Below are 15,117 nucleotides of genomic sequence, written 5' to 3' on the forward strand. Positions count from 1 at the left end.
AACAATAACAGTCAGGAGGGAATTAAGAGGCGATTGTACTCGGTTAATGCTTGCTACCATTCAGTCCAGAACCTTTCGTCTTCTCGTCTGTTTTCCAAAAACATAAAAATTAGAATATACAAAACTATAATTTTGCCTGTGGTTCTGTGTGGTTGTGAAACTTGGTCTCTGACATTAAGGGAGGAATATAGACTGAGGGTGTTTGAGAACAGGGTGTTGAGAATATTTGGACCGAAAAGAGATGAAGTGACAGGAGGTTGCAGAAAACTGTATAATGATAAGCTTCATAAGTTGTACTCTTCTCCAAGCATAATTAGAATGATCAAGTCAAGGAGGATGAGGTGGGCATGTCATGTAGCACGAATGGGGGAGACGAATGCGTGTAGGATATTGGTGGGGTAGCCAGAAGGAAAGAGACCACAGGGAAGAGCAAGGCGTAGGTGGGTGGACAATATTAGAATGGACCTTAGAGAGATAGGATGGGATGGTATGGATTGGATTAATCTGGCTTACGATAGGGACCAGTGGAGGGCTCTTGTGAACACGGTGATGAACCTTCGGGTTCCATAAAATGCTGGGAAATTCTTGAGTAGCTGCAGAATTGGCCGCTCCTCAAGAAGGGCTCAACTCCATGAGTAAGTAAGTATCGATGACCCAGGATAGCGTAGTCGGTATAGCGAATGGCTACGGGCTGGACGACCGAAGAGTCGGTGTTCGAGTCCCGGTAGGGCCAAGAATTTTCTCCACGTCGTCCAGACCGGCTCTGGAGTCCACCCAACCTCCTATCCAACAGGTACCGAAGGACTGTTCCACGGGGTTAAAGCTGCCGGGGCGTGAAGCTGACCTCTCACCTCCAGCTAGTGCCGAGTTAAAATGTGAATCTGTACATCCACTGCCCTATACGCCTTCCTGGCTTAATGCTTATTTACTTAAGCACAGGGACGACTTTACCTTTTACCTAATATCCCCACGTGACAACCTGAATAATTATCCTGAGTTCGAACCTGGTCCGTCTGAATTTAAGGTCCATGGCATGATATAACATAAATTAAAAAAAAATCGCTTATTTATTTAACATACAAAAATTACGGTTTTACTAATTTCTGGCATGATTAATGTGTAGGTTGTGTGATGAAAGAGTAAATTAAATGAGTTGTGTTGCTTCGTGTAGGCCCCGCTGTTTCCGGCTTATTTCCGTTCCCCGCCATCAACTGCGTAATAACCTGTGCAAATTTTGGTAGGTTTCCGCGGGCGGAAATTAGTTCGCCTGGCATGTTGATATCAATGGAAAGTCGTGTTTGTTTCTTAGGTGACCAAGTCCGTACAAATTCTGGAAGCTTCCGTCTGGCGCGAAGTAGCCCGCCTGGCGGATTGATACATGTGGAGAGTTGTGTTCGTTCTTTAGATGAGCAAGACCAGGACGCCGTATTTTAATTGAAGACGCAGTATTAATCTATCCAAGTTTTTGTGAAAATATAAGGCGGCTGGGCGGCACTTTTTGATGGATTGTTAATGTTTTTCAACTTTACAATAGGTATGTTGTGCGGAATGGAATTATTTATGATTTAAATGTGAACAACAAAGACGCTGCAACGACTTTATCCCAAGTTATATTTCAGAAGGCGGCGCCATTTTAAGCTTGTGTACTAATATTCCTTGTACGTAGTTTAATTACGGATTTTATTAATTTTTTATTGGATCAAGCAATATTAAATATCCAGTAAATTATAATAACGTTTCTAACATAATTACGCATGTGAAAATGTAAGCTTAATAACTACAGATTATTTTCAAAGGTACAGTTTTTCACACTGCATAATATCAAGACATCACTTGCCATGTTGGGTTTGTAAGCGTAGAAAGGTACAGCAGTCCGCCATTACGAGACGAAAGTAGAAAACGTTACGTAAGAAGTGTGAATTCTTGTTCTTGAAGTGAAATGATAAGGTACGTTATATTTCGAGTTTGAAAATCGACGAAATTGTATAGAAATACAGGATGCTTTATAATATTTACGTTCCGAAATGTAAATTTTATAAATGGCTTCAGTTTGTGTTTGTATTTTCCATCACGTTTTACTGAAACCAACGTGGTGCCACCCCCAGTGCTAGTGCTAGATTTGATTGCATTTAACAGCCGTCTTCCAGTGAACATCATGTATAGGACAGTTAGAAAAAGTTTTATTTTATAAGATTTCAGTACCTTTGTTGCGCTTCAAAGAACATAAATTTACTTATTGATCTTTTTAATTAAAAAAATACTAAAAAGCTGTGCACAGACTTAAGAAACCTATGGTAGTAGCAGTATTGTTTGTTGCACAGACGGTCGCTATGGTGAGCTGAGTCACACCGAGGATGTTTGTCTTACGAGCTGATGAGGAAGTTCGATGAAGAACCGAGACAATAAATGTCCAGGTATGAATATGTCTTCTGCAGTTGGTATTCAGAAATACGTTTTCTAGTTTGCTTTCAAAAGAACTTTGTTCAAATCCCGTTGCATTCAAATATTTTGTTAGAGGAAACCCATTTTTGTTTCAACTGTTCCAATACAAGACAATCTTATTTCACCAATTTTAAGAATTTATTATTCCAAAATAATAATGTGCTCCACGCTGCCAGAATTATAGCCAATGTGCTAATTGTTGGTGTAAAAATTTCCCCAGTTCTGCAAGAATAACCATTTTTTCTTGGGTTATTATTTATTGTGAATGCTTATTTTTAATATAAGTACATAATTTTAACTTCATTTTTCATTTGTACAGAAGATAAATTTAATTTTTTATATAATGCAATCACCATGCACTCTTAGGAGTATCCATATGCATGAATATAAACATTGAACATCTCATTAAATATTGTTACTCTTTGGTATTTCCATTGTTATTAAACAATTTCTGTCTGAAGTCATTAGCCCAGGATTGATCTTGCTTCTGTATTTCACTGCACATAACATTTTTATATTGTGGTGGGAACAATGTACTCCCAGTTCCCTTAATCTGAGCCACAGTGCTACCCACCACAGCGGTTGCATTTGGATTGTACTTCAGTTGTGATGTGTTTGTTATTTTTCACGTTTAAGATGCACACATTGTTATTAACTTTGAAGGATATAAATTTATTCATCTGTAGAGAAAATTCATTCTTTAATTAACATTTAGGACACAAGTACAAGTATGTTAGGTTAAAAAACACAATTTTTTGTTTTTACATAAAATAGCTTTGGTTTTCCATAATTTAATTTTTGATGTTAAAAGACTATAAATATATTTATCTGTACAGAAAATTCATTTAATTTCTTCAAATTTTACTTCTAAGTCATTTGCACTTGCTTTTGTAGTTGAATACTAATATGTTCCTTTTTAATGAAAATAAGTATTGTTTTTTAATATAACTTTGCAGATTTAAGTATGTACTATTTTACCTAACACAGCATAAGTCTGTCGATTTTATATGAAATATTAATGTTTCAAAATGTGAAGTTGCTGACTCATATGAAATCATGACATAGCATCCAGACTGCAGCAATACACACAGAGTTCTTGTCTCTCATGTTGGTATCATTTGTTCCTACAGTGTTCGTTGTCATGCCTTTCACAGGAGGAGTAAAAGTGTCTTAATTTAGGTAAATTCTTGAAGACATAGTTCAGCATTCCACTTAATGAAACTTTTGTTGTGGTACAGTACATTAACAAAACTGTGCAGCTAATTGGGTTAAAGTTTTCCCTGTGCTTAATCAGTGAAGTTCCGCACCTTGAAAACATATTGGTGGAGTGGAGATATAGCTCCACTATTGATGATGTTTGTACTTGATGGAGGTTAGTGGTGAACTTCAATCTCTTGCCGCTTTAACCCCATGGAAAGAGTCCTCCACTCCCATAGGTAGGAGTTTGAGTGGCCCCAAGTCAGTCTGGATTTTGTTGAGAGCAGATATCTCTTGTCCCTACCAGGAAACAAACCCCTGTTCCATAGGCATCCATTCCCAAATCGGTCACTGTATCGACTGAGCTATCTTTGCTTCCCTTCCCACCCACATTAATAGGAGATATTATTGCAGCATTAACTTGTAGCCTGTAGCTGAACATGTCAAATTTAAATGATCAACAGCCATTTTTATCTTACGTGTACGAAGAAACTTCCAGAAAGGTAGGTGTATGTAGGAGTGATGCATTTCAACCTCTTTTTCTTTGGTGATTTGTAATAATAATACAGTTTGTTTGTGCTGCATGAGTTTGTCTCTGTGTAAGTTCTTTTTATTCTTATTTTTCTTAAGTATGCTCTGTACTCGTATATAAGAGACTTTGTGATGTGATCCCTTGTAGTTTGGCAGGCAGGAAGAAACTTTCGAAATGAAACTGCTGCCGCTTTTTTGAACCTTCTACCCTGGAGAAGGAGGTAGGAGGTTCATCTGAAATATTTGTACCAATGTACCAGACAACATGGTGTCACATTCCAGAAGACTATTCTTAATATTTTTGTTACTGATTGGAAGGTTTAAAAAGTTGTTTCACACTCGAGGATTATTCAAGTGATCATTTTTGAGTGAGAGAAGAAATCTGTCACCTGCTCATTATATTTAACATACAAATAGCCATAAGCATAGCATAGAAATTTAAATGCATATAATGTATGTGCTGTGAATATCCTAATATGTGTACAAATGCATGAGAAGTTATTCTAAATTCTAATATAAGACATTCGGCTTTTCAGTCTCTCTTTCTTGTGGCAAATATCCATTAATATCAGGCAGTTTGAGACTTAGAGACCACTGTGGTCGTAATCACAGATTTCTTATATATAAATGAAATTATGTAACTCATATAATGGAAGGTCCCTAATGAATTACGTATGAGTCACCTATGAATGGTTACATCAAAAGTAAATTTATGTAACAGAATAACAAAGAGAATCATTGCTTTGTGTAGAGACAACTTAGTGTATATGTGAGGTTTAGGCTGTAACAGTGCTGAGTATAAATATGATGTGTAGTGTGGCAGATTGTTCTCGAAGTTTCAGAGGTAGGCAGTCGTTTTCAGAATTGTGTAATTGTATGGAAGCCTGTTGACCCATTTGTCCATGCAATATCCGCCTCCCAATTGGGAAGTTTAGTGTACAGATTTTGTACTACATTTTGTTCTGCCCAGTAACTTTACCATAGACACTGACTGCATCAAAGACAATTTAATGTTTGTAGATGTTGCAATATTTTTTTTGCTTCGCTTAGTGCGGGTGGAGTCCAACTGCGACCCCTCAGCACGGCGGCCACTGAATTGGTCTTCTTTGGTGCATGCCCCGGGTGATTATGATGGAGAATTTGGTGGAATGAAAATTGGCAGGTGGAACCGAAGTACTCTGAGAATACTTGCCCCAGCACCACTTCGTCCACCACAAATCCCACCTGACGACACCCGGGATCGAACCCGAGACGCCACGGTGGAAAGCCAGCGACTAATAGCTTGAGCTATGGCGCGGAGTATTACAATATTTAAAATATATATGTATATATATTTTGTGTTATTCTTTCTTGTATTTCATTTTATTTTCGCAAACCATCTGGGAGGGAGGCGGAGATTTCCCCCGCCCTTCCTCATTTAGGTGTAGGTAGAACAACGCACTTTTTTCAGGCGCCGAAGAGACCGTTATGAAATGAGTGTAAAGTGTCACTTCCAGCACTACGTGTTACATGTGTGTTGTGTAGGTTTGGAACACGGGAGTAACACTCGATAGAAAGGAGAAAGAACAAGTTGGGATGTGTACGCATATCATAACAGTTCTTCGGATTCACCCCCACTTAATTATCTCGAAAGCCGAGAGACGTATGGAAAAGATATATTGTGTATAAAATGTATAGTCAGTTTTGCTGCGTAACTATCGACCACAGATTTGCTGCTATTATCTGTTATTTGAAATGCAAACAGAACGCATGTAGGGTATCGTGTAATGTATCCTTTATTATTAGATAATCCACTTTTAACTTCGTTGTGTTTTCCTCTCTGCGGGTATCAACCCGGGAGGAGCGAAACCGATTTTCATTCAATCTTAACGTGGACAGGTTTCATTAACATTTATACACACGTTCGAAATTTGGTTAAATTTCTGCCAAATCGGGTACACTAAGCACCCAGAGGTACGTGCGCTTTTGCGCACATTTCTAGCGTAAATGTAAAGGTATCCCTGTAACAGGCCGTGGAGGCCCATAGGGTTGTGAGATGTTGAGGTTCCCACATTTTCTAGATAATCGGCTCAAAGATGGTGGTAAGGTTGTCATCCTTACGCGCCGTACTTTGCCCCCAGGACTCATTTCTGTTAGAGGCTGAGTTTACCCCAGGGCTATATTGCACTGGAAGGATTAAGTCTATTGAAAGAAACTCAAAAGTTCTCATCTGGACTCGAACCCGCGACCATCCTATTTGTAGTATATTGCCTCAGGCAGCTGAGCTGCCTCATGCCCCAACTTCTTTATCGTAATTTGCAAACATTTATTGGAGCACGAACTGTATAGAGGAGTGACGATTTATCATCAGAACTGTTTCTGTAACTCTAATTTTTAGAGTTTATGGGTAAAAAACTGATCCGAATTGCAGTCATTGTTTCGCTATGCATACACATCCTAACTTGTTTTGATACTATAACAGTAGTATCGTGTTAAACATTATCCATAATGTTCTTTTCCCCAGCCTACAATATTAAAAAGGGAGACATGGTTAAGTAAAGGTGCATCTCAAGTTAGAAGTACGTATGGAGATAGTGACCGAATATTGTCCTCCTCGTTAGCTGTGGTGGTGATGAGACCTGGATATGCGATAACATGTAGATACTGCTGTGTCAGCAGAGACTTCCTTGCAAGGTTACGGCGTCGGTTGGCTTGGTCGCCATTTGTTAGCATCGGGTTTCTCGCAACTGCAAGAAACAAGCTTCGGTTGGTAGGAAAGTTCTCACGTACCATTCGTGCGAGCAGGGATTTAGTGATAAAAATAGTTATTCTTGCGGTGTCTGGTAGGCAGATTCGGGTTGAAGGAAATTGCCATATACGAGACCTTTCCTTGGCCGTACTGAATGATATGTTTTAACTTGCAAACGGAAAATTTAAGGATAAAGAACTAACAAAATGTACGCATTTACAGAGGCTGTCTCATTGACCTATAACAGATGAGGCCTGAAATTTATATATAAATTCTGGGATTACTTGGTTTTTGGACCATTTTCATTTTCTGTGTTGTAAAGAACACATCGTTTCGGAAGCTGGAGCTGTTTCTGTCCTCAGGTGAGTGGGTGAGACTCACCCGCTTTGGTCCCGTTAGAATGAGCTAATTAGCTAATCTCAGTCACAGGATGTTGCATTACTTAAAACACCGGACGATGGACAAGTACAAAAACTTGGAAGTCCTAAGTGTTTATACACCGAAGTCAGAATATTTCATAACCTGTGTAGCATAATTCGTTCATGCTTGGTTTCGCTGCTTTAAAAATAAGTGCCAGTGAAAATATCCGGCACTCAAACCACCTGGGATGCATGCTGGACAGCCCTTAGTTGTCTATCCATGCATCAACGTTTTCAGGCAGTGAAAATTGTCCTCCCAGGAATGTGATACAGACAATTTCAAAGTAGGCAAATTTCATTAAAGTTAATGAGGTGTTAAATACGTTGAATGAGTACACCGATACAGTAATAATGATAGTAATTACTTTTTATTATGCACAAATCAGAAACCTGAATAATTATCCTGAGTTCGAACCCCATCTGTCGGAATTTAGGGGCCATGGCATGAAATGACTTAAATTAAAAATTCTTCGCTTATTTAACATAAAAAATGCGTGCGATTTTGCTAGTTTGTGGCATGAGTAATGTGTAGATTGTGTGATGAAAGAGTAAATTAAATGTGTTCTGTTGCTTCGTGTAGGCCCCGCTGTTTCCGGCTTATTTCCGTTCCCCGCCATCAACTGCGTAATAACCTGTGCAAATTTTGGTAGGTTTCCGCGGACGAAAATTAGTTCGCCTGGCATATTGATATCAGTGGAAAGTCGTGTTTGTTTCTTAGGTGACCAAGTCCGTACAAATTCTGGAAGCTTCCGTTTGCCGCGAAGTAGCCCGCCTGGCGCATTGATACATGTGGAGAGTTGTGTTCGTTCTTTAGACGAGCAAGACCAGGACGCCGTATTTTAATTGAAGACGCAGTATTAATCTATCCAAGTTTTTGTGAAAATATAAGGCGGCTGGGCGGCACTTTTTGATGGATTGTTAATGTTTTTCAACTTTACAATAGGTATGTTGTGCGGAATGGAATTATTTATGATTTAAATGTGAACAACAAAGACGCTGCAACGACTTTATCCCAAGTTATATTTCAGAAGACGGCGCCATTATAGCTTGTGTACTAATGTTCCTTGTATGTAGTTCAGTTACGGATTATATTAATTTTTTATTGGATCAAACAATATTAAATATCCAGTAAATTATGTTTCTAACATAATTACCCGTGTGAAAATGTAAGCTTAATAACTACAGATTATTTTCAAAGGTACAGTTTTTCACACTGCGTAATATCAAGACATCACTGGCCATGTTGGGTTTGTAAGCGTAGAAAGGTACCGCAGTCCGCCATTACGAGACGAAACTAGAAAACGTTACGTAAGAGGTGTGTATTCATGTTTTTGAGGTAGAATTTAAAGACTGTTTAAAATATTTTTGAGTTGAAAAGGGAGAGAAGAGTATGAAAAATAGTTGTGTATAAATTTTATGTCTCGAAATGTGTTAGTAATGGTGTTCATCATGGTAAGGCGTTACGTGTGGGAACATTTTGGTGAATGGTCTTGCATTGAAAGTAAATACAAACGAGATGACTCTGATCTTGACTGGCGTTTTTATATTGATAAAAGGAAGGTCTGTGTAAGTGTTCTGAAACTGCGTAAACTTGGGTACGTTTACAAATTGTTTTACCTTAAAAAAATGTGATTCCTCCACAAGCAAGCTGTTTGTTCAACGATTTTTCGGTTTCAATTTGTAAGTTATGATTTACAATGCTAGTTCATGGTCTTCTTGTAGATCTGATTATTTTCCAGCGCCTAAATAAAATGGTTTTAATTGCATGTGAGTATTGTATTACAGAGCAGTTAGGGATAGTTTCTGTCTACATTTGTAAGAATTAAATGCTTCCACAGTTGATTGCTTAGTTAGGAGCTGAGCCCTTCTTGAGAAGCCAAATCTGCAGCTACTCAAGAATTTCCCAGCATTTTATTGAACCCAAAGGTTCATTACCGTTTTCATAAGAACCCTCCACTGGTCCCTGTCCTGAGCCAGATCAATTCAATCCATTCCATCCCATATATCATGAATAAAAATATATTTACTTATGATTCCATTCTTTAATTTTAAACAATACCTAACAGTTGCATATGCAAATTATGGAATTCTATGGTAATAAGCAGTGGACATTGTTCTTCCACAGAGACAAGAACAGCTGCCACAGACTGTGGGAGTTTTTCTGTGTCTGGACATGAGAGGATGACGAGGGAATGTGATCAAGAGCTGAGACCATGAGATATACAGGTAGGTCATCATAATGCAGTTGGGCAAAGATATCTGCAGTGGTACGATTTGTTGTTACCTACTTGGCAACAGATCATATTTCTTAGGTGATTGTGTTTAATTTTACCTTCATGATGAAGACATACTCGTACCTGTTTAAACTAATGTCATATACAAAATTTGTGTTCCATTTTTGTATTTCAATAAATCAAGTAAGTTCTAATGAAGTCCCCCCCCAGTTCCCTCAATCATATCCAGAGGCCCCACATCATACTAGCCCATTTTGCTGCATTTGCCTACAAAAAAATGTTTTTTTTTTTTTTATAATTTCATGAATTAAAATTCTTTTTTGGATATACGTACCATGCAATTTAATGTACGATTATTTGTATTTACTTGCACTAAAGTTGTCAACTTGTAAGACATATAAGTATATATTCTGTAAGTTGAGTATAAATGTATTCATTCCTACAGGAAATTTGTGTCATTTCTCCAGATTTTGCATTAAAACTTAAGTACGATTTTTTATGTATAAAGAATATAAATGTGTTAATTTTTAGTGAAAGTAAATTCTTCAGTTTTCTTTCTTCTTAATTTTAACTTGAAAGATTCAAGCAGCTGGTATTTTACCCCACAGAGTGTAAGTCTATCCATTTTGACAGAAATATTGTTTCAAAATTTGGACAAGTTGACTCCTAGATTGCAGCACTCTTACATAGTTCTTGCCTGTCCTGATACCCTCTGTTCCTACAGTGTCCATTCTCATACTTTTCACAGAAACCTGGAAGGTGTTCACTCGGATGCTGTGCTGGGATGTCTGAAGACTTTGCCTTAGTTCCGGTTGCAGGTAAGGATTCAAGATTATCTGCATCATCCACAGTTGTGCACAACAGTCTTCAGATGCAAAATTTGCAGCTGTAGCTGTATCTGATGTAATGAGGCAGAGTGGGATAGATATTGTAGGAGTTTTCTAATCCTGGAGCCTGCCTAAATTGTTGCATCATGGCACCTCTGTTACAAAGAGCTATCAGTTAATGTCTTTTTATTGTGAGAAGAATGTGAAGCAAATACTCTACAGGGAAAGTGCAAGAGACATTAGATAATCCATTAGGAGGTACAAATACAAGTAGTAACCACTGCATTGTAAAGAGTTTAACATACATTCTGTGACACAATGCAGTTAATTTTTGAAGTAAAAAAGTGAGCCCTCCAGTTCCATGAGAGAGTTGTCATGGTACAGTAAAATTGTGTTATCAATGCATACAGAAGACAACATATGTTTAAGGGAGCAGTGAATTAGGTACTTTTACTCATAACTTTTAACCAGTTGAGTAATTTGTAAATTTGAAAGAAAGAAGAGACATTATTAGCTTGAATGTATCATTACACCTTCCAAGGTAGGAACATGAAGGGAATTATGTACTTAAGCTTGTTTCTTTATATCACAGGTAATAGAGTGTATAGAATTTGCATATGTCCTTTTCATTTTTCTTTATGTGTGCTGGTGAAGATCACAATCTTCCAGGATGTGATTCCATGTAGTTTGCAATGAAAGGACCAACATTTCAGATGAACCTGGTGTGTCTATTTTCTCTTTGTACACTTAAGATGTAGGCAACAGGTGTATACCAGACAACTTGGTGTCACATTCCACAAGACTAATTTTTATATTCACAGCAATGAGAGCCTCAAATTCTCAATATTTTTTGAGAGCATATTACAGTGTAACATGTTCTGTCTACTGAAGACTTTGTTCAGATTGTTAATCGGTTTTATTAACAACCCATAAGTCTTAATTACAATTAATTATAATACTGTTGTGGGTTTACACAATTTACAAACCCTAAACACTAACCTCTTCACACTATCTTCAGCAGTCTTCACTTATTTACAGTATAACATGGGAGCTATACAAGTGTCACTGAATTACCCGCTCCCAATACCTTCTCAGCTATTACAAACTCTCACTGATTATCACACATAAAATCTTCTAATCACGCGTTTAGTTCTTCCCGTGACTGACTGACTTCTGTTCTGCCGAATACTAACTGCTCCTTAGTCGAGTTAAAACCACATTGCGTTTACAGAGGCGTTGCTTCACAATGCTGCCAAGAGTTTTTTTTATTGCTGCATAGTGACCAGTGTGGTTCAGCATGGCATGGAGAAACCACTTTATTTCCTGTTGCATAACTTGGCAACCGTCTGTTTTGATGGTAACTCGTCCCACATCATGTTGCCCAACAATGGTTTGACGTGTCACAATATCTTGTACCGTAATGACTGTTAGAGAGACAGTTAACAGGAACGTTTTTCTCACTTACATTAAAATTTGATTGCTTTTCTCAGTTCAAGGAACATGAATGTATTAATTTTTATGAAAATACAATTCCATCTCCTTCTCTCTAACATTTAACAAGAAATCAACCACATATATAACCTGTTAAACTGACTGCCATGGAATGCATGTATTTCAGTCTTAATCTATGTAAAATCCTTTGACTGTTGTGCTAAATTCTGAGGCAAGGTACAGTGTTCTTTAGTCTCCTCATTTTTGTGACATCCTGAAAGAGCAGCCAGTTAATGTCTTACTGACACACATGTACACTCCCCTCCCCACAGTATTAATCCCAGATTTTATATGGTAAATGAAGTTAACTCATATGAATATGTATGTGAGTTTTGAATGATCACTCAAAATCTAAATACGTGTATACAAGAAAAATCAGAATATCTAAATTGTATGTAAAACCATTACTGTATTTGTGAGATTTGAGGCTCTAACAGTAGTGACTGTAAACCCTGTGTGTAATCTAGTATGTCTTTACCTGCATTTTGGAAAAAGACTGGTCTTGAAAATAATTTTATATGTAACACTATGGGCAGCACGTGGTTGCATAGTTAGTTGAGGGGCTATGCTACAAGCCAGAAGATCGCGGGTTCAAATCCCAAGGAGGTAATTGAATTTTTTTTCAGTAGACCTCATCCTTCCAGCTGTACTATGGCCCTGGGTTTGACTCAGTCTCTAACAGAAATGTGTACCAGGAATTAATTAAATAATTTTCCTGGGGAGTAAAGCACGGCCAGAGTGTAAGGCTGACAACCTTAACGCCGTCTTTGAGCCGACTTTTGTAGATAATGTGGGACCCTCAACGTGTCACAACCCTATGGGCCTTCATGGCATGTTAGAGGGATAGCTTTGCTTAATTGCTTGCTTGCATATTACTCAGTGCTCCCCTCTAGGTTCTGTGACCTTAATATATAAACTATTATTGCATATAAATCCATTTCAACAAACTGACTTGCTTTCAAGATGACACAAGCGACTTGAGGGAAGTAGAAAATTTGCTGGTGAATATATATCTTTAAGTTGCTTAAGACTTCTCTCTGACCACACAATAGTATTTAAGATGGAAGGATTTTATTTCAATTATTTTAGTTTCTGATGTAAATATTTTATAATTTCATTCTGTCTGAATAAAACAGATGAATGACAGGCTCCCCCTCCTCCCATCCCACATGCTGGCACCAGTATCAGGATTTTGTTTTAATTATTTTAGTTTCTGATGCAAATATTTTATAATTTCATTCTGTCTTAAAAATAAAACAACAATGCCAACCCCTGCCCCCTTACTCCCATCCCACATGCTGGTGCCCATATCAAGATTTTATTTTAATTTTAGTTTCTGATGTAAATATTTTACAATTTCATTGTGTGTGAATAAAACAGATGAATGCCAGATCCCCCCCTCCTCCCATCCCACATGCTGGCGCCAGTATCAGGATTTTATTTTAATTATTTTAGTTTCTGATGTGAATGTTTTATAACTTCATTCTGTCTTAAAAATAAAATATGAATGCCCACCCCACCCCCTTCCTCCCATCCCACATGCAGGTGCCCATATCAAGATATTATTTGTTTGATGTAAATATTTTATAATTCTGTCTTAAAAAATGAAACATGAATGCCAGGCCCCCCCGCCCCCTTCCTCCCATCCCACATGCTGGCGCCCATATCAAGATTTTATTTTAATTTTAGTTTCTGATTTAAATATTTTACAATTTCATTCTGTCTGAATAAAACAGATGAATGAGTTCCCCCCCCTTCCTCCCATCCCCCATGCTGCACCACATGACATGTACAGGTGTGTTACAACTTAATAAAATTATCTCCACACCTGCAAGCCAGAGACTGACCTACAATATTTATCACTGGTTGTACAGGAACGTCGTTCGTTCATAAGATTGTAATTTTTTTTGTAATCATAGTTTATAACTGAACCAAAGGAGTCTACTCTGAATCATATTTCATAACTGAACCAAAGAAGTCTACTCTGCGTCTTCAGACTGGTAGCAAGTTGATAGCCTGCATGTATGAGGAATGTGATTCTCCCAAATGTATTAGTCTGATGCCTTTGTGTGAAGAAGAAAGTTGGGGGCACCAAGTATTTAAATATGTTAAAAATATGTCTGAAGTTAAAATTGAAATACAGATGAAGCGTAATTGGTCTGTGTATCAAAGTATACATTAATAGTAATAATAATGTCCACTTTATTTTGCCCTTAAATAAATTAATAAATCAGTTGCTCCATGGCGTTGATGTAATAGTTTCTCAGCTACTCATTAAGTGGTGGTGTGACAACCTGCCCCTGCACAGTATTCTGAGAGCAACACCCTTCAAATCTTGAGTCATTTTCATATCAACTTCCAGTCCACATTCAGGTCTACAAAAACTGGTCTATATGCAAGGCCCATGGCAGCCTTTGACGTTTGCAATATTAAATGGCCATGAATGGATATTAGAGCAATTCGTTCAGGAAGTTTTTCCAAGCTGCACAAAATCAGCCATTCTTAACACAGTTTCCTGACTCCCCTAAACTTTGGATGAAAGAAGTTTGCTGATCACATTTGTTGCGTATGCATCCAACCTGCAGTTTCAGGCAATGAAAGAGATGGTGCCTATCTGATTTGTACCATGTAAAAGGCAAAGTTATGCCATGAAGGTGTGTGGGTACAGATCCACATTTTGATCACCAGCTGGAGGTCTGATCAGCTTAACCCCCCCCCTTCCTGACGAAAGCCTGTGCTATAGGTTGAGTGGACTAGAGAGGCGGCCTGGGCCACATGGAGAAGTGAAGATCTTGACCCCCCCCACAGGGACTCCGACCACCTTTATTGTCCACTCCTTAGCCAGTCTCTACAGACAATGCTATCCTGGCTTATCAATTCCTACCATGTTACAACAAATTTTCAAAGCCTGATAAAATCCTTGAAAATGAGAGATTAATACATTGAAGTGTGTGTACAATTCCACGCAATAGATGAAAACGACATCCGAATGAGTATCCTGAGTTCAAGCCCCAGCTGTCCGAATTTAGGAATAGTAATAGCTTTGTTTATTTTAAATACATGGCCGCGATTTGTATCCTGATTACGTCTGTAAGATCGGGAAGGAAATACGCTTTCATGTTTCATGGTGACTGCTGTTTCAGACTTGCATCAGGATCTGTTTGTGAGATCACAAAGGAAATTTGCATCCACGTTTCGTACAGACTGCTGTTTCAAACTTTCATCAGGGGTGCCAATGTGTGGTGAGA

General features: G+C 38.0%; 1 long non-coding RNA gene across 1 annotated transcript; it reads left to right on the top strand.

The window, feature by feature from the left end:
- The first annotated feature begins 1,231 nt into the window (after window positions 1-1,231).
- On the top strand, window positions 1,232-11,381 carry LOC117282576. Its single transcript, XR_004513368.1, has 4 exons — window positions 1,232-1,534; window positions 2,322-2,414; window positions 9,443-9,543; window positions 10,300-11,381. It is a non-coding gene; the product is annotated as an uncharacterized LOC117282576 (long non-coding RNA).
- Window positions 11,382-15,117: the final 3,736 nt, after the last annotated feature.

The sequence above is a fragment of the Cryptotermes secundus genome, unplaced genomic scaffold, assembly GCF_002891405.2.
Source record: "Cryptotermes secundus unplaced genomic scaffold, Csec_1.0 scaffold80, whole genome shotgun sequence".
NCBI classification, from domain to species: Eukaryota; Metazoa; Arthropoda; class Insecta; order Blattodea; family Kalotermitidae; genus Cryptotermes; species Cryptotermes secundus.